At 47.0% G+C, this 21,025-nt stretch overlaps 1 protein-coding gene across 1 annotated transcript in view; it reads left to right on the top strand.

The window, feature by feature from the left end:
- Positions 1-13,769: 13,769 nt before the first annotated feature.
- hoxc13a (homeobox C13a) overlaps positions 13,770-21,025 on the top strand; it is a 44,287-nt gene continuing 37,031 nt past the window's right edge. The window contains exons 1-2 of the transcript XR_015939166.1: positions 13,770-14,189; positions 16,271-16,395. The gene's annotated coding sequence lies outside the window, so the exon portion shown is untranslated. The remainder of the gene's footprint in view (positions 14,190-16,270; positions 16,396-21,025) is intronic.

The raw sequence follows: 21,025 nt of genomic DNA, 5'->3' as shown, positions 1-21,025 counted from the left end.
GGGCATTGAATCTTCAGGCAGGAAGGCAGACAGCTAAAACCCAGTAGGGTCCTACCAGCAGTGTGTGATTGACAGAATGATGGCACTGTTATCCTGACGGGCTTTGCGGTTAGATTCGCCTGTCTCTCATTGATCTTTCCTGCCTTTGTGTGCGAATGTGCGTGTGGACAGATCGATCAGCGCAGCCTCTCAGTGGCCCGCAGAGAAAGTGCTTGTCCTGGTCTCTCCTGGTGTATTTGCACTGCAGTGCCGGAGCGCAGGCGGGTTCTCCGCCGACTAAGTCAAGGAAGTGGGGCGGAGAAGGGGGGACCGTCTCAGCGTTTTTACAGCCCAACACAGCATTTAGGCAGGGGTGCAATTCTCCTGGCGACGCTAGGAGGCGGTGGTGTATACATAAAGACGGGAACGACGTGGCTCTTCCGCAAATTTCTTTTCCCGACTCCAGCCTCCAGCTCCGCCGGCCTGTTCTCCCACCCCCCTCCGTTTTCGTTCAACAGAATGTTAACCCTCTCGGCGCCGAACGGTTCTCCCCAGTAAAGCCCCAGCGTGTTCCCTAGCGCAGACATGCGACACCGCCTGGCGGTTCACATACACGGGGGAGGCTGTCTTGTTACGTAAGGGGAGTAGGTTAAGGCTGAAGCCCTGTCTGTTATTATAACCAATATTTGTCATTTACTCATCCCATAAATCACTCGAGACCGAATCGCCTGGGAAAGTGAGTGTGTGTGTGTGTCTGCACGCGTGTATGCCTGGGCTCGTGCACGGCGAGCGTGTGCGTGCGCGCGGGGGCTGAGTCCCCGGTTACGACATGCTTGAAGGGTCTAAATATTCGCACAAGAATCTCTTACAAGAAAGGCCATAAACCACTGTCCTTTTTTTTTTTTACTGCGCCTTATAAAGAACACCTGTATCCTCCCTCAGTCTTCGGTGCCGAAATATCATTTGCTGCTTTACGACGTCGCGGAGTAACCCGGGGGGGCCCACACACGAGGACTGCAGCACCGGGCTTGCTGGGCTCAGCCCAGCCCGGCCGGGTCACGGTCCACAACGGAGGACACCCCCTCGGGGTCCCGCTGCCCCCGGTGTCGACTGGCTCAATACCCCGATAGTCCCTCGCGGCAGAAATGCCACCCTCGACTGGACCAGCACATGCAGACTCAGTTTTTGAGCTCTTGAAAATAAAGAGACAGATTTCAAGTACTCTATAAAACACAACCAGCAATTGGCAACTGCTGTGAGCCAAAAAGAAGCTGATTTCTAATTAAGCCAACTGTTAATATCAACTATGGGTTTAATGAGATCATTAAGAGCCTGTTTGCAACAGAACAATGTGACACTGGAGCACTGTGGCCAAAAGGCAAGGAGCTGAAATGACTGTCTCTCCCGTGTGCAAGTCTGCGCTGTGATCTGCTCTGTCCCACATCGTCGTGTCACTGACTTCTTGCTCGTGTTGTTATCATTGTTGTTCGTCTGGGAGATGCTTTTATCCAGTGAAGATTGTAGTACATTTTTTAGCAGGGTAGCTGTGTCAGCACGCATAGGCTGCAAAGGAACAAGTAAAGGTTTATTCCATGCTTAAAGGAAAAGAAAAAGAGTTGTGTCTCATTTCTTTGTCCTTTCATGTTGGAAGAAACCTTTACTTATTCCTGTGCATTTTTTAGGTTTCAAAAGCAACCTTTGTTCAACAAGCAAATACAATATAGTTACCTACAGTACCAATACACACCTGACCATGGTGATATTAATTCCTCATCTTCCACAGCTCTGCTCCCACCCCTTAGAACACCTCTGTGTGAGCCCATAATATTTAGATTATATTTGTACAAACAGGCTTTATTTCAACACTCTGAGCTACATATGTCACTCTAGGGTACAAGAGCTATGCTCCCCTTGGGAGTTGAACCCACAACCTCCCATCTACAAGCCTAGAGCACAGAACCACCCTCCACAGGGCTGAGCCACCATGGCATGTCCCCTGAAGTGGAGCACCCTGATGCCCAGTGGGCTTCAAATTGTTGATTTTCATGCTCTGAATGAGTTTGTTGTCCCTGGTTCTGCTAGATCCTGTTCTGTCCCACCGGATCTGTGCCCTTTTGTTTTTTTTCCCCATGTGAGCTTGAGGAAACTCCAGAGTGACTCCAGGGCGTTTCGTTCTTCATCGTCTGAAATGTACCATTTGTTTTAGGTTTTGCGATTGCGCAATGCTTTGACGGTGCTTTAGTGTGACCGCATGCTGTATTTTTTTATTATTGAGGCTTGTGGCGAGCAGCTAAAATAAACAGGGAAGCATCCCAACTGCGTCACCCAATGTTCCACAGACTTACTGTGAGTGAAGCAGTACAATCCAGTAGGTCTGAGTGCACACGCTGAGTGGATGTGGTATTCTTTTGAGACGTGATGGCGTTGACACACTTCACCCCTTAAGGAGCTTTAGCTCGGAAAATGTTTGGAGTCTCCAGCAATCCCCACCATCTTAAGATTTGAGAGAACTGGTTAAATGAGCTTAATTGAGGCTTATTGGACCAATCAAGCCTTCTCTGCAGCTCTGACGCTAACATCACTTTAAACGATTTCTTGCATTAGGAATCTGTCTTTTCACATACCCCAGCTTGCCCTCCATGAGACACACAGACAGGGAGAGAAGCTTGGGGTCAGAGCTCAGGGTCTGACATTGTACAGCACCCCTGGAGCAGTTGGGGTTAAGGGCCTTGCTCAGGGGCCCAACGGAGTAGGATGCCGGCTGCGGGATTTGAGCCGGCAACCTCCCAGCCACAGACGCACATCCTTAGCCACAGAGCCACTTGATTATAAAGAGACCCAGGAACCTGGAGGAAGTTCTAGACTTAGAAGAGCTCCATTTTTCCACACGGAACTTAATTTGTGTTGCTGAGTACATCAAAAAACATATTCAAACACACGTCCAAAAAAAAAACAGCACCCCGTTTTTACAAGCGCAGGAGTCTGAAAGGCCCAAGTCCAGGCAGTGAAGAGACAGCAGGGTGCAGCCACTGCAGAGTCTTGTTCCTCCTGAGGTCTCAGCGGCCCGGCTGATCGAACGATTTGCGTCATGATGGAACAGTTCCAGGTTTAGGATCTGGAAACGTAAGGAGACCTGTAAGACACGTGGGCCTGTGAGACCTGCACTGTGGGTCAGGACAGGCGGATGAGAGGGGACTTCACTTTCATGAAGGACTGGATTCGTCTTAATGAAGAGCGCCCTGCTGGCGAGAGCATGAGGCTTTAACAATCCTCCTGCCGGTCCGGGCTGTGAGCTGTTCTTCCTGGGGGGGGGGTAGGGTCTGCGGATTCCAGGAAGCGCTCCAGTGGAGGGCTGACTCATTCCCGAGGATCAAGGTGGGAGAGATGGATCCCCCGTCAGAAAAGTGTTTGAGGGCTCCCTGGCCTGTAATTTACTGCTAATTCAGCCACATCTGCAGAGCCCTGCCCCTCTCTCTCCCCTCCGTTGCCCCCCACCATGTCTTCCACTGCCCTCTGGATTCCTCCCTCCTCCCTCCCTCCCTCTCTGCGGTAGATCTGTCGTAAACGCTCCCTCCGTGAGTCACCTTCAAGGTAGGGCTCCCCTGCCGCCAGGGAAGACAGACAGCATTCTGCCCCCGGGCTGACAGGCTGCACCCCAGGCCGCCCGCGCCTCGGCCTCCTGCCCTCCGCCCCGCTGCCCTGCCCTCCCGTCTCTCTCCCACTGTCCCCCCGAGATCCAAGATCGCTCCTGCGGTCTCAGAATCCCGAATCCTTACCGGAGCACGGGTCTCCACCCCACCTCTGACTTTCGGATCTCCTAGCCCCTCTCCTCCCTCCCCCCTCTCTTCTGCCTCCGCTCGGTGGCCTGTCTCCTCACCCACTGATCCTCCTCTCTTCCTCTCTTCCGAGAACCTCATCAGACTGGCCACCCATAGCCCAGCCGAGACCCTCGGGTTGGTGTGTCCATGCCGCACACTTCACATGTGTCGTGGGGTAGATTGACACGGAAATAACCGCACTGCGGGACTGGATTCATATAGACAAGGGAAGGGTTTTGCAGGCAGGTAATTAAAACTCAGTCTTTACCTACCAGAAGGGGAAATGCAGAGCTTAAAAATGGCTACTGTGGAGTTTATGTTGACACATCATTAAAGTCTTCTGGAAAATGTGAAGAAGCAGTTAAGAAAGCAAACAAAAGATGGACCGACAATAGACAGTTCAATGAGTAGAAATTAAACAAAACGTGTTATGTTAAAATTTTAAAAATTGCACTAGAAAAGCCTCACGTTAGGAATACAGTCTAACATTTTGCTCGCAATGGTTTTAGAAAAGATGGTGCTGCTCTGGAATCTGTCCAGAGAAGAGCAACCAGATACATTACATTGCTGACAGGCTGGAGGAACTGAGGCTCTTCAGTCTGAAGGGAGTGTCCAACATTGACAGGCTGAAGGAACTGAGTCTCTTTAGTGTGAATGGGGTGTCATACACAGACAGGCTGAAGGAACTGAGTCTCTTTAGTCTGAAGGGAGTGTCCTATACTAACAGGCTGAAGGAACTGAGTCTCTTTAGTATGAATGGAGTGTCATACACAGACAGGCTGAAGGAACTAAACCTCTGAAGTCTTGAATAGAGAAGACTGTAAGTATGCAAAATCCTGTAAAGCACTGACAGAGTCAACCCTCCTGATTTATTCAGAATGAACAATGAGTCACAAACCAGAGGGCACAAGTTGAAACTATGTGGAAGTCTGGCACAAGTTACCCAGCCGTGTTATTGAAGCAAATACCCTGGCTTCTTTAAAGAGCTGGGAGAGATCTCCAGACCAATTAACTGCTAACTACCAAACAGGTTAAACGGCCTCCTCTCATTTGTAACCTGTCTTATGTTCTCAATGTACAAAAGCAATTGTATCACAGTACAACGACCACGGACTAGTGACAAATATTAACAAAATATTAATAGCTGGGGATGCCGGCTAGTTCAGTGAGCTGGGCTGCCCGTTGTGCACATCTGGACTCCTCCGACCAGGATCGCACACCGGAGGGTCTGAACGTTCTGAGCAGAGATCTGCTCATTCATCCGGGGAAGAACATCTGTGTGTATCTGGGAACACTTTAGTAAAGAGATGTCTCTCTGTTTCAGCTGTGTCTCTCTTTCTCTCCCTCTACCTTCGCTCTCCTACGCCTCTCTCTCCCTCTCCCCCCTCCTCTCCCCCTCCTCTCCCCCCAGCTGCACCCATCAATCCTCCGAGACAGCTGGCTGCTGTTGCACATTATTTCGGGAAACAGCGAGACTAGGCAAGATGCTGGGATTTTTGGGCTGGTCTTTTTCTGGGATGGGTGGAGGAAGAGGATCGAGGGGTGTGTGGGGTGGGTGTTGGCTTTAGGATGTGCACCTGTTTTTTGGAGGGCATGTGTGTGTCTTAAGTGGGGTTTTTGCAGGGGTGATTGTGTTTGCTTTGAAGATGCCAAGCAAGGTTTTGCACTGGGTTGACAGAGAACATGACTGCATTTGGGGGAGGATTCCTCAGCCCTTCCCTGCAGACTGTATGTGACTTCACTGACTGTATGTGACTTCACTGTTACTATGGTACACGCGGATTTGAATTGTGGTCTCTCCCCTTTGTGCAGAACGAGTACAAATACTGCTCAATGGTCTCCATCGGTATTCTGCTTCACACATCTCCCCTGCACACAGGACTGTAGCAGATCACAGAATCAGTGTTTTGCTGGTCCATTAGGCTGCCTAGTCAGCTGACACAGGCATTTGGTTGGCTTATCCATTTGCCACTCAGGAAATCCTGGGTTCTTATTGGCTTCCCTGCCTTGGTTGGAACTGTGTGCTATTATGTCCCGGGCTAAAGCAAGCCCCATTCACAGCCAAGGGCCTAGTTTGTGTGCTCTGCAGGAGTTTGCAGTCTTTCTTCCTGATGTCTCTGTAGGCTTTTACAGCCTAGCCGCTGATGTGCAGTTCCACAGTTGCATTGCTGACCACCCCGAATCAGCATATTTCACTGGGACGTTGCTGCGATTCCCAGATTCCCAGACAGATACTGCTCTTTACTTACCAACAGGAATGGAAGATTTCAGTGTATATACTGGATCAGGAGATTCCTCTTTTGATGATTTTTTTTGCCAGTTGAATTTGAAGAATAAAATCACAAGTCTCTTAATTGCAACATGAGGTTTGTTGATTTTGAGCTCCTGTCTTGGCTGAACTGCTCATGTCTTCTCCTGTGTTTGTATTTTGGAAATGGCAGACAGATTTCTCGCTCTCGCACTGTCTCATTTCCCATTTCCCTCTTCCGGGACGTTAATGTGGTCTCTGGGGTGTCTTTGAGCTGTGATTGTTCTCATCATGTGTTGTACAAGGCACATGGTGACACTATCATACACCTCGGGATTCCACTGACTGCTAAAATATTGTTGATGTGTTTTTGCGATTTCACAATAATTTCGATGAGCTTCAGTAAAATAATTGTACTGATGATTGCACTATTTCACAATAACTTCAGTGAGCTTTAGCATTATTATCTTTCACCAAGCTTTACAACAATTTACTATTTTACAATGATTTCACCAAGATCAGCAATGATTTTTCTATTCCACATTGATTTTACAGATGATTTTACCAGTTCACAGTGATTTCAATGATTTTACAGATGATTTTGCTGTTGATTTAGCTGTTCTGTGATTCTCTGTGCTGGTTTTCACGTATTTTGCCCTTTGCCCTTTGCCCTGACCTCACTGCGTCATGGCTGTGCTGCCACAGATGGCCACAAGGGGGACATCGCAATGGGGGACACAAATCCCCAACCGGACCACGGTCACACACAGCCCTTCGAGGTGTGGGCGAGCTGCTGGGGTGGGGGGGTGGCGGGAATCTCCCTGGTGTCGAGGTGGGTGGGGGCAGTGACTGCAGGCAGTGTGTCTCCCAGCCCAGCAATTTTAACCACATGTACCAGCCCCCTGCTTCCCTGTGTACAGCCCCACAGACAATATCCCAGACGCGCCAGGCCTCTGTCTGTGAAGAAGAGGCTGCCGTTCATTTACTCAATATTATGTGGAAAATGGCAATATTACGCTATTGTCACAAGGGAGTTCTATCAGTTTATTTAAAAAAAACGAAGAATGAATTCCACGCCACACTGCTCAGAAAGGTTCAGTATTGTCTCCAGTGTAGGGATTCACTGGATCGAGATCTACAGGCAACACAGGGGTGTGTTGGGAGGTATCTGCTGGAACGTGTTTGACTGTCGGACTGTTGAACACCTGCAGCTGGCTAGCTCTCCTCCCAGAAACTCACCAGCCACCCCCCACCCCCTCCCAGAAAACCAGGCTGAGAATCCCACTGATGTTACACTGCTGTTGAGCTGGGGGCTGGGGGGTGGGGGGTGGGTTCTTGGCAGAACTGGATAGGATCCTTCCTTGGGTTACAGAGCTAAAGCCATTTATCATCATCCTCAATCTTACTGATGTACTGTACAATAACAGGAAAGACAATGTGGGTGGCACAGTGACGTAGTGGTTAGTGCTGCAGCTTCACAGCTCTGGGGTCCTGGGGTTGATTCCCACCTTGGGTGTGTGTGTGTGGAGTCTGCATGTCCTCCCTCTGCTCACATGGGTTCTTGTCTGGTGGCCTAGTCTTCACCCACCCCCCCACCCCCCGACTGACATGCTGGATGGCACACACTGCCTCCTGCTTCTGTAGCCCTGTGATTCGATCTGAATTCCCCTTCAGCCCTCAAGGATCAGAGTTGGTGTATTCAAATAAAATTACTTTCTTATTTGACCAATGACTTGAAGGTGTTCCCACTCTGCAGAAACAGGACTCGAAGGTATAAAATGATTTTTTTAATGTCACTACAGCGTACAATCGTATTTCCATCCTTAGTTTCTTTTTTTAAAAAAAGCTTTTTTCTTATTCAGGGTGAAAGCTGAGGTATTTTGAAGTGAGGATGGGGGTCTCTTCCCTACAGGGGTGTCTTGTGAGTGTAATGTTCCAAGCCATTTTGGACCAAGCCCCTACCTACCCCCACAGCTAAGCCTCCTCCACCCAGATGGTACCCCACCCTACACTGGGACCCCCTCACCCATCTCCGGACACTAGGAGCACAACTGTGGACACGCGGATGGAAATCTCTGTCTTTGATTACCTGGACACCCCTCCTATCCCCCCGGCTCCCTCTCGCCTCCAGATCCCCGGAGCAGCTCACTCGTTAGCCTCTTAATGGGCCAGCGATGCTGCAGAAGTGACATTTGCTGTCTCCGCCACAGCGCGATTAAAGTGTCCCCCAGGGCGTGTGGGGCATTCAACACGATCAGGATATTTCACAGAGAGAGAGGGAGGGCTTCCTGTCTGAGGCTGGAGGAGGGAAAAAAAACGACTGAAATTAAAAGCAGGAGAAGGGATAGGGAATGAAGATACAGGAGCTGTAAAAGGGCTCTGTGTTTACGAGTCTCGGGGCGCAGGAGGAGAACCGGACGGGGGAGAGGCTGCTCTCCTGTGCGGCTGACTGAGATTCCCTAGGGTCTGGCCGTTCTGTCTGCCTGGGCTGCTGGACTGAGCTCTCTGGGTCCTCGGTATTTCCACCCCCCCCAACCCATCTGCATTTCTTGCATTTAAAATCAGAACCACACTGCATGCTTGCGTCTGACCAGGAGGGAGCCTTCGCAGAGTCCTGTGGCCAGCTGCAGAAATTCCTTTTAAAATGTGAAACGCGATCATTTTCCCCCTCGACCAGCTTATTGACTGAAGTGTGTTGGGGTGCTGTGCGCAGCCGGCTGAAAGGCAGGGAGCACCTCAGGACAGAATGAGAGTAAAACATGGCTTCATGCAGCTGGTGCAGCCTGGCTGCTGGGAGCCATAGACAGCGCGGAGTCTACTCAAACTCCCACATCGCTGTGCTCTCCCTACCTCCATTCCTGTCATTATTACTCTGACGCGTGGTCTGCATCTTTGCTTGAGGTGGTTTAAAGTCAGTAACACCACTAGCTTCCCTATAAAGACATATTGTACACCGCTGTAAAAGCAGCAGTGTGCAGCCCTGGCGAGGGCTCTGGACAGGAGGGCTGTGGCCACTGTGGTGCCCCCGAGCAAGGCACTTCTCTCCAAACCCGTCCAGTGCTGGCTCCGCTGCAGACACCATCCTCTTTGTGAATGAGGCTGCGTTCTCCAGTGGCTGGCCTGAGAAAATAAAATACAGGAAGAATGACAAACTCTCAGGTCGCTCAAGCAGAAATTCTGTCATTTATTACAAAACCGAGCTGGTGTGAGAGATGATTAAGGAAACATGTTAAAATTAAAATTAACATAAAAGTTTTTTTTTCCTGGGATTTGTGGCTATAAATGCCTCTTCTATTACTGCTACTATTATTACTACTACCACTATTGTTACTAGTATTACTGCTACTATTATTAGTATTACTGCTGCAAATACTACTCTGTCTGCTACTAGTAATACTGCTGATATCATTACTGCGATTGTTTCTACTACTCTTCTCACTGCTACTATTATGATGAAGAATACTGCTATTACTAATAATAAGAAGAAGAGCATCTTGACATAGTTGCAGCAGTGACCAGAATTCCACAGCATCAATCCTGGCTTTGCCCTGTCCGTTCTCTCCTTGTCTATCAATCAATCACTCCCTAGGGAAGTGCCTGCCGGCTCGGCTCCAGCTCCAGCTCCTGCTCGGCCTGTGAGCTCTCGGTGGGCCGGACTGGGGAGCAGACCCAGGACCCAGTGAGTAACAGTGACGGGCGTCTGGCATTGTGCATTGGCTAGCACCTGCATAATAAAACAGGACGCATGTATGGCTGCACAGCAAGTGTGTTCCTCTCCTTTTGTCACCATGTTTTATTTTAGATTTTTCCTGTTTTTTTTTTTGCTGCAAAATATGCCAAATCCGTCAATCTTCTCCCCCCTCCAGAGTGTTCAAGAGGTCCCATTTAGCAGGCCTGCTGACTCCCTGCACTTGGGGGTGGGAGCTACAGCCTAGGTGCCTGCTGCAGCTGCAGAGCCAGAGGTAATAGGAACTCCGTTTCTTCCCCAGCCTTTTCATCCCGGAGGACGGAACGCAAGGCGAGTGGTAGCCTGCTTCCAGCACCTCTTCCTGAGCGGAGGGAAGGGCTGTGGTTTGAACCAGGAACCTCCTGGTAACCAGCCCCTTCGCCTTCATCACCGGACCACCCCTGAGGTTGCAATGCGCTGGCTGCTCTCCAAGGGAGACCTGTTGGTCCTGCTGGCGGGGGTGGGTGAAGGAAACAGATGTTAGCTGTACTTGCAGGGGTGGGAGGATGCCGGGGGGCGGGGGTGTAGATTCGGAGAGGCCGACATTTTATGGCCTGTCTTGGGATTCTGCCTCGACTCGGAGGCACAGCTTGCTTGGTTTTGCGCACGGGAGGCGCGGCGAGATCGTTAACGTGCCCAGGGCCGCCAGCCGAGCTCCTGAACACAGCTCCCCCTGCAGCCCACAGGACGGAGCGCACATCGCTGGGCTCAGTCCTTGTTTGTCTTGGGCATTTTCTGGCATGTTTTAGAGATCATGCTGCCTGGGGAGGCTGGCATGGGGAGGGGGCAGGAAAGGGGGGGGGGGGGGTTGTACTGTGAGGTGAGACCAGAACACAAGGCTGCAATTATGTTCAAGAAAACCAAAAAGAATGACTTAATTATGGGATGTTCCTTCTCTGGAAGGCTTAAGGCAGATGAAAAATCACATTTTTTAGTGTGTTAAGAAACTAAATTCAACATTCAATCCCCTTGCCAGTGCATTTAAGCCTCAGCCAAGAGACACAAACTATGACAAACACTCCCAGTCTATTTAATTAGGCCCTGCTAATGGCTTCCATGCTCCTTCATGGCTGGGGAGGAGGAGGAGCCGGGGGGGTGGGGGGCTGGAGCTGTTGGTGGGTGGGGGTGAGATCAGCGCTCTTAATTGGAAACAGACGGGATGCTAATTAGCACGAGCCATGCTGTAATGGAAACAGCGCACAGCGCTGACACAGGTGTCAATGAAGACGGCGCAACAGTGGCCAGTAGTTCCTGGAGGGAGCAGGGAGGAGTAGGGGGTTTGGTTTCGGAGGAGGACAGAGCTGGCAAGCGTGTGAGAGTGTGAGATTGCTCTGCACTTGGCTCGGAGGGAGATGTCCATCGGCGTCACTGCTGTGGCGCAGTCCTTTACCCCTCACCTTGTCCCAGCGCCTTGTGAATTGCTTCGCTTCCCTAAGGGCGAAAACAATTCTGTTAAATGATTTTACTTGCACTCCTGGAAAAAAATCAAACACATTTTTTGGACATTACGATAACTTTTAAGTAAGCGTTCTCTTCTGCGTTTCACACTTCGTCCCAGTAAGTGAAGAGCAGCTTTGGTGTGCATGTGTGTGTGCACATGTGTGTGCACGTGCACATTTGTGCATAAAAGTGTGTGCGCATACAGGTTTTTGTACACACATGTTTGTGTGCAGGTGTATATACGTGTGTGTGTGTGTGTGCAGGTGTGTACATGTGCAGGTTTATGTACACAAGTGTGTGCATGTGTGTGCAAGTGTTTGTAGCTGAACGTACGTGTGTGCAGGTGTGTACGTACATGTGTGCGTGTGTGCAGGTGTGTATGTGTGCAAGTTTATGAACATGTGTGTGCGCATGTGCAGATTTATGTATGTGTGTAGGTGTAAGTGTGCATGTGCACGTGTGTGTGTGCATGTGCAGGTGTATGTACAAGTGCTTGTGTGCATGTGCAAGTGTGTATGTCTATGTGTGCACGCTGGTCTGATCTATGCAAACGAAGCAGTCAACGATGGACTGAGACACTGAGATCTGGGGCTGTGGTGGAAAAGCTGCTGTCCCTGAACCTGCACCAGTTCAACCTGCGCAGTTACAGAGCACCCAGAAAGATGAGCTCACCTTTGCACTGGACTTCCCTCTTGGAGCAATGATGGCTGAAGAATCTGCAAGACACTTCTGTAAAGAAGCTCTTTACTTTCTCCACACATTACAAAAACAAATAAAACTACAGTACAGAGGGATAAACCGTGGATAAAAGGGGAACTGCAGTTCCAATTTCTCAGACTGGTTATTAAATCTCAGTAACACAATACATTCATTGGCATTATAGAAAAAAAATACAAATTTTGAATTAGGCACAAAATCTTTAACCTTGTGAAAGTACTACAAGTCGCCATGCTGTCCCAAACTCGGATTCGAGTTCCCACGAATTGCAATGTGATGCAGCCCTTCCTGCTCACTAGTCACTGTAATGACTAATGTAATGCGATGTACGAGCGAATAAGTACAGGTTGTGCAGCAGACATTTCACCACAGAAATGTTCCAACGTGATCTGCATGCAGAGTTATGCAAGTAGTATTTGTCAGCAACACCATCTCAAAATCGAAAGCAATATTACTATTAGATTAAAAGTGATGTATACACAAGCCAGCTTGTTTACAAGGTCATACAGCCGCAACACGTCACTGAACGTTTTGTTGCCTCTTTCTGAAGTGCAGGACATGGCGCTGCGCATACCTGGAGTGTTTGGCTATTTTGAGATGTAAATCGGAGGTTTTGCAAGTTACTCTGTACATTTTACTTTCATTGTGGTTTGAAATACTCTCATCAATGCAGATTCTTTCTAACCCTGAACTATAAAAATAACGTTGCAGTTCCCCTTTAAGTAATTTCATGTATTTCATAAGCACTGTTGGCTGATAGCTTGTCCATAGAGGGGAACCAGGCCCACAGCGTCCCTTTGAGGACTCCTTAATTACCACCCTGCACAAATTACACAGCACATTGTGAGTTTACTGTGTTCTTAATTACGTTTGACACAGAACCAAAAGAAAGTATTATTAATTTATTCGCTTCTAGCTGTTAGCCTTGCAGGTGGTTACAATTATCTTTTTCTCCTTCTACAGATGTGTTTCGGCTATGTGAGAGAGTTTGCTGCAGTAAATTGGGTACAGGACCTTGCTGAGGGGTACAACGGCTGTGTCTCCATCAGGGATTAGAACTCGCAACTCTCCAAACAGGAGGCACAGCCCCACACAGGAAGGACCTCTGGAAGCGATGCCTTCTGCCTGTTGATTGGCTTTAACCACCCATGCATTCATTTTCTAACCACCTTATCCAATACAGGGTCACGGCGTCACAGGTGCAAAGCAGGGTACGGCCTGGACAGGACACCAGTCCATCACAGGGCACACACACACACTCAAACCAGGGCCAGCTTTCCCAGGAGCAAATTAACCTGCCAGCATGTCTTTGGACTGCTGGATGAAACATGGAGGAAACCCATGCACACATGGGGAGAACATGCAAACTCCACACAGACAGCACCACAGGTCGGGGGCTGAACGCAGGGCCCCAGCGCTGTGAGGCAGCAATGCTAACCAGTACGCCACCATTTCGTTTTGCGTTTGTGGAAAATTGGGCTGTCAGCTCACGCTGCCCCCAATCAGCGCTAGTTCTAGTGAAGACTAGAGATTCCTCCAGAAGACAACCAAGACTTCACCCTACAAAGAATCACTCTAGTCTACTGGAACTTCAGGGTGAACTTTCACTTCTCATCCAGGCCTGCTAAATTGCCACCCCATCCCCCCAGGAAAGTTCAGCCACTACTGGGTATGTTCCAGAAAGATAGGCCGAGAGTTGGGACATCACACCTCTATGAACACATCTCTCAGGCGGCGTCCTTATAAACCTCTCTCTACCTGATCTGTTTTTTTCTCTGAACAGTCTCGCCAGTAGCAGCACACCAAACTCGCCCTAGGTGCACGTCTGATTTAACTATACCTCTTTAAGGACAGGGACAGCAGTGTGCTCCCCCTGTCCACAAGTTAAATGTAATACCTGGCATAAACTAAACGAAATAAAAAAAGGTGTAACCTAATAATTAATAATGTAAATTATTGTTCCATAATAAAACGAACGAATGAATATTTTAAGTCAACAAAAAAAGTAGAATATATCACATAACGAGGCAGTGGCGCAGGCCTGTTAAAACTTGGTTCAGAAGTGGGAACTGATGACATCATCGCTACTCTAGCACAAAGGCAGGCTCGTGAGAGGCGCTCGCGACGGCGCGGCGTGATAAAGACGTTGGGCTCAGTCTGCGAAACCCCCCCACCCCCCGGTGGAAAAACAAAACGTCGCTTTGAAAAACTCAGAACTGATGATAACCGAGTAACTGTCTGACAGTGAGGCGCCCCCCGGGTAAAGTCGCTTTTTAAAGTATCCCGCTGAAATAAGGGCGGTTCTGCCCGTGGGTGTCTGGTAGAGAGTGAAATGAAATGGCGCGCCTTTTCAAGAACAGGCGAAAGGTACAAATTGCTGTCTGACTTTCGTCACCTTTTAGTTTAGATTTAAGTTGTGCGCTACCTTATGACTCTCGTACCTTTGGCATTGTTGTCATAAAATGACGGCGGAGGAAAACTTTTGTCCCTTTGATTAACATAACCGGACAGGAGGAGGCCTCCGTCCTTAATCCGGTATACGGCGTATTAAAAAAACCGTGTTGATTTGGTCGTGAAGATCTGCCCAGCCTATTTATAGAGGAATCGAAAACCAGGTATTGGAAAAATAAATTATGCCATAAGTCATAACCGCACATCTCGGAATAATCCGCGTGATTTATGGATTTTTTTTGTTGTTGTCAAATAAGGTAGTCATCGCCAGGCTTCGAGCCAGCTCGGGCCCCGGATGTTCGCTTTTCCGCTGTGGCTTGAAAGCTGCATGACCACGGTACGCAATATCATCAATTAAACATATTTCTGCGGGGCTTTTCACCACCTGGCTCTTTCAGAGCGTCCCAACTCTCAACCAGCACGCAGTTGTGGTGTAGTGTTGTAATGAATTAATGAGCCCGAATTTTTGGTCCGAAGTCTTGGTCAGGAATCACTGGACTCAATTATTCCTTTTTATTGAACAAGCTACAGTATGACTCGGCGAGGTAGAAGTAATCATTTTGGTTTACTCTCCTCTTATTATAACGGTTAATTATAGGCCGTTAATTGTTGGACTTCGAACCATGCATTTTACATTTGCTCTCAGACATTTCCAAATTATTTGACTTTAATTGGGAAGACTCTGACTTGTTCACGAAAGGCAGTGAAGGGCAGTTGAGGATTTCAGAGCGCATCTCTCGCAATCCAAAAAAACTGGGCCTTTTTGATTTGCCAGTCGTCCACAGAAAAGAGCATAAAATCGGGAGTTCTTTGACAGCAAGTCGGCCTACAGTCGCTATTGTGGGGTAACGTTAAAACGTCTTGTCGGAACCTTTTACGTAGTGTAGAATTAGAAAAAATAAACAAGGATAAGCCCGTGTGCCCAACAAATATTAACGCCAGTTGTCGTTATTGATCTTGTTGTTTATTGTATACCTAAAAGTATTTTTGTCGACGACCACACCGAACACAAGCTGCCGTGTAGCGGCACACTCCCCTGGTTTTCAGCGTTACTGTAAAGGAAAGTCGAGCCCGAGAGATATATTTTTCTGCGTTTTATGCGTAACTGTACACACCTACGTCGACAACAATCCAGGTGCGGGTCATTTCTGATGTCAGAAAAAGCCTTTTGCTTCTAGTGCTTGTATTTGTGAAAAAAAAAATTAAGGGCGTTATTGAAAAACAAAAACAAGCAAAAGTAGTTGAATTAAATCCTGACGTATTATCATGATCAAATAGATAACTTTTCTGGAGCGAAATTAAACTTTTGCTTATGTCAACACCTTTTAATTTTCGGGAATGTAAGAATTACGTTAACGAAGAACTATAAATTCCACTCAATAGTGATGCAAAGCAGCCTTCTATACTGCACCGAAGACCCAGGGTCCCATATATAGTGCATTTATTTGGCTTCTGGTTGAAAGTGGTTAGCTGAGGAAATGTTATATGCCCTAGATAGCGCTAATTTTGCAATACTGTACAGGCTGGGTTGCTGTATAATGTTAATAGCAAGTTATTAAATTATTTACTGGCGATTTCTCAGCGTGCAGTTTCTGTAACCATTAGTGTAAATGCTCTATAACGAAACTTCTGTATGGGCGCTTTTTCCCCCTCTTCCTTGGGGTTTTAACAATAAATGCAACCCGGTGGCTTCGGCGCATTCCTCGTCATGACAAGGACCTGCAGCTTGACTAGTGTCGCTGGTTATGCGAGGTGCTCAGAAATAATTTCTTGAACTTTTCACTTGCCCTCCTGGTTCTTGGCGATGCTTGAGAGGGGAATGTCGAGGGAGTGAGAGCTGTACTGGGCTCGCTCGCTCAAAGCGCCCTATTGTTATATCTCAAACCGCAGGCCGGCCTGCAGACCCCTCCAGTTTCCACCCCAGATGAAACCGGCCTGTGTGTCCTCTTTCCCGGCCTGGATCCACGCCGGCCTCCACAAAGCCCGAGTCATCCCGAAGCCGAATAAAGTGTGAGGTGAGTGCAGAGCCGGTTTTTATTCTCTGGTGTCCATGTTTAATATCTGTTTTGTGGTGGGCCTGTAGATGTTACCAGCGGCTTTTCACAGGTGATGCGAGGAGGGGGAAGTGACCAGCGAAATACAGCAGGAAGCGGCGTCGGTATTAACTTGACAGAACACAGACTGAAGGGCAACAGCTCACTTTGCCGAAGAAGTACCAGCTGCCGATTTTGTCTTCATCAAGCAGGCTTTTAACGTATAAAAATGGTATTTTCCACTGCAACAATGTAAGCAGGATGCTAAATCCATTGAATTCCTCTCACTGGTATAATGAGTGGGATAATTGCAGCGGTTAGCGTGGGTGTACTGAGATGTTTGGAAGATTTCATAAAAGCAGTTCCATGCATTTAAACCGATAATCTGTAAGTAAATATACACAAATAGAACAGCATACTGTGCCTGAACGTTTTGGAGTCATTCGGGTTAATCAGACCAGAATTTCTCATCTCTAATTTCTGTTCAAGCGTGTAAGTGTTTAAATGATCGGAAAAGTCTTATTTTTCAAACGTTTACAAGGATCGGAGCCTCACTTTGAAACCCTGCGTTTGAGAATCAAATGGCATTCTGCACATTTGAGTTGAACTTTTTGACAATGTATCTACTGCTGCACATAGAGTATAAAACGAGGATGGTGTTTACAGAGTTTTGTACCGAATTTCCGGAAATTCTGGCGCGCGCGCTGGGTGTGCTCTGGGCTCGCTGGCGCGCGGCCCTGCGGGGTGTCCGGAGCAGCAGCTCGCCGGTCTGTGCTGGCAAAGTCTTCACCCACCGTTTCAACAAACAGCCTGTTTGCTTGTTGTGACACTTCGGACACGCTGCAAGTATCCGAAACTAGGGCTGAAATGTTATGCGCCTTTAACGTAACTTCAAGCTTGTGTGCTGAGGTTTTACTGCATTTAGTATCAGACATCGAAAAAGTGGATTTGTTGCACGAATTAAACGCAATGCGAACCGTATGGTGAACCGTAAACCTAATCACATTTTTTTCTCAATTTGATTTGACATTAATATTGGAGTTGAAGATAGTAAATAAACGGACGTTACCTTTTTATGATTCACATTGTAAACCGCTTAAAAGAGAAGTATAAGGGAGATTTTATATTTTTCGTTCGTGGTCCGTATTACATGTTTTTAGATATAAATATATGTTTTAATATTAATTACTAGATTTTGAAAAACACTACTCTGTCAACCCCCTACCTGTTTGTATTTTAGGGTATCGACAAAACAAAGATGAGATTTGCTCGGCGCTTTTTTGCAATTCATTTTTTCCGTCTTATAATTTTTTTTCTTTATCATAAAATATGTGGATTGCAGCACCTGGGTTCTTGGCGCACCTGTCCGGACAGCGCAGGACCGCGGGATTCTGCTGTTCAGGACAAAAACCCCACGGTCACCTACGTGGCGTAAAATTCAGCAGATTGATCTTTAACTATTACATTTTTGTAATTAAGAAATAAAGCCATTTAAAAAAAATAACTATCAATAAGAGCCCCTGAGCACTTCTTCCCCCTCATTTAAAAAAATGTCAAAATATCACACTAAACGTGTTTACGTTTATTTCAACACATTCAGGCCCAAAAGTAGACATTTATAAATTAAAGGAGCAGTCGGTGAATAGAATTGTTGCCGTTCTATAATATAGGAAATGTATTCGGAAAACCACCATTATTCTGGGTTCATTTAGGAACAACAGAGGAATGACTGCAGTTACCTGGCTAGAGTTGTCGTCTCCTATTCTTAAACTAGCGGATAGTTGATAATTATTTGGAAATAATTATTGGAAAAAGAATTGATCATTGATCCTTAAAAGTCGCAATTTACACGAGTGAGTCAACTCGAGTTACAGGGCTGCAATTGTGGTTTCACCAACTCCGGGGCGCAAAGTAAACAGATTTAACTATGACAGTCGGCTGTAATTTATCCAGTGTGAAGGCAAATACAAAAACGAAAGTTAATGCAAAGCGACAATTGTTAAGAGACGAAGAGATGCTAAATCTGAAATCCTACGAAAAACTTACAATTCTATGAATAGCCTCATGAGACACGCCCTTAATGGTTTCATTCGGGACATCTGTAACACTTACTAGCCAGACACAAAATACGTGAATGTTTTGTTCTGATTGCTAATAATCTTATAGAATTATGATGGTCATATTACTCAGAGTTTAATCTCTTGCAAATGCGTTCTCTACACATAAACAAAATTGATGGTTGAAAATGTTTACTGATTTCTGTACACGTTCTTTGTCACTGTGCTTTGCGCTGGGTCCTGTGCCAAGTACTTATCACCCAAAGTGTTTTGCGCGGTCAGTTGGTCACTGTTGAAATGTGGACATGTGTAAAGCCGAGAATTACAGTGATTCTATAAATCTGCACCTGCGGTCGGCCGCACGCAATCTAGAGAATATAATCTAGCGCGCTCATCCCTGGTGTGAGCAAGGCTGGGTTTTAGACGCAGATCAAGCTAGATTTTTATTTAAATACATGGAAATAAGTTGACGGGTTTTGGTGCATTTTTCACCTTCCTCCTACCGCTCTTGTTGTCAGTACCAGGGGGACTTGGTACATCAGTTCAGCGGAGTGTGTACCAGCGTTAACGACACCGAAACCTCTTTCCGGACGCGAATCTTTGGGTGGGCTCTGCTGCCACCTGACTTCCTGAAGTGTCCCGCGCTTCCCTCCCCCCTTCGGTCTCGTGTGCCACCCCAGCCCTCCAGCCCACGTTCCTGAGGCACAATCACCCAAGGATGTCTTTTCCCGTCTGTATTCCCGCAAGGAAAAAATGGTTTAGGATGTCGGCGAACACTATCTTTATGAGAAAGCTCTTTTCCTCCCCTCTGTGTAAGCACCCACCACGAGCAGATTCACCCGTAGACAGAGCTTATTGTGCAAACGTCCTCCGATAGGAAACCTACACCCAGATGTTTGGAATCGCTGTCTTTTAGTGTGCGCACAGTGATGTAAATGGCCGCTTTCACAGATGACTTGCCCTTTTTCTTTCACAAAAGGGACAACAAATTGAAGAAGAAAGCAGCACAGGGACCAAAACAGCACAAAGCGCGCACGGCGTCCACGGGGGGTTTGACTACATCTCCCAGCTGTCCCAGCACCCCGAGCGGAGATGTCGCGCGAGTCCTGTGGAGATGACGCAACAGTCGAAGTGTTGGGTTATGTGAGGACTGGGTCCTGTTGGCTGTGTTGTCTGTTCTGAAAACGTTCGACGCTGTTGGTAATGAAAAAGTAGTGTATCACCAAATGAAAGACGAAACTCGTTGACTTTTAAGTCCAGAATATATCAGAGTATCTTAATTATCCCCAAACATAAAACGTTACTCTCGCAAATAATTTTACAGCCTCGGCGTCAATTATACAATTAAAGACACAATTAAGTATCCATAGACTGATGACGTTTTTTTTTTAATACAGGGAGAATTCCAAATCAACACTGAATATTGGGAGTCACACAAAATATACACTTTTGTGTGGCTCAATAAAATCCTACGCACGGTAAAATGCGAAAAAGTGTGGTTTTTCATCGCCCATTAACTCGCTAAATCCGTCAATAAAATCCTGCAACATCAAGAAAAACAATTACATTTGGTTTGTATTTACTTCTATTAAAGAGGGCGAGTGAGCAAAACATTTTCAGCACAAAGGAAAAATTGGTCTTTAAACACAACAGTTAAAGCAATAAAAGACTCAAGTTAAATTTCGAAATAGTCTGTTATTTCACATTTTAAATGAGGGTGTTTTATTAAAATGACTTATTCAGTTTGATTATCAAGACGAAAGGCGAATAACGCAACACATGCAGATGGCATTTAAACAAAATAATTACACTGAGCGCGCGTAAATGAGCATAATAGCTACACCCTCTCAACATTTGTTTTCCTCGATAAAATTTAAGCGTTGAACGGAAATATTGCTGATATGCACATTTTCCTTCGTCATTCTAAATACTTATTTACATGTAAAACCAAGTCTAAAGATTAAACCCAAAACTTTGGTAGACATTAATTGTATTTGGAATATACCCAGGATTTGAAAAACAAATAAAGTGCAGAGTTGGACACGGATCACATACTGCGTTACAGTGTTTCTGGAACATTGTTCTTAGGCTTTCTCAGACTGTGGACGTGCTAAAGAGCATTTTAACTCTTTCGACTTAATTCTGCATGTGTATCGACTGCTCTGAGGTTCAGACACCTCTAAACCTCGAAAAGAGAACGGAGTAGGTATTTCACCCAATTTGTTCCCTCCTTGCCGCCAACCCCAAAATAGAGCTAATACGGATGTTCTCTACTTTTCCCGCTCCCCACTGTACACCCACGGCATAAAACGGAAGCCCCCCTTTTCTACAGGAGACAATTACACAGTACAGTACAGAACAGACTCCAGAGCAGAGAGTAATGGACATAGTATGGGCAGCAGGTGCTGCGTGTTTCTGCGTTAATGAAGGGTTCATCAAACCGCGGGTGACAGGCGCGGCTTCTGTACTGTGCGAACGGGTTACAAAGTTGTATGTCTCAAAGCCGGGCTGGTGCCCTTGTCCACTGGGGTGACGGACCCCCAGTGAGAGACACC

Source organism: Lepisosteus platostomus, chromosome 1 (assembly GCF_059453375.1).
Source record: "Lepisosteus platostomus isolate fLepPlt1 chromosome 1, fLepPlt1.hap1, whole genome shotgun sequence".
Taxonomy (NCBI): domain Eukaryota; kingdom Metazoa; phylum Chordata; class Actinopteri; order Semionotiformes; family Lepisosteidae; genus Lepisosteus; species Lepisosteus platostomus.
Note: the sequence above shows the minus strand (reverse complement) of the source record. Positions and strands in the feature narration are given on the sequence as shown.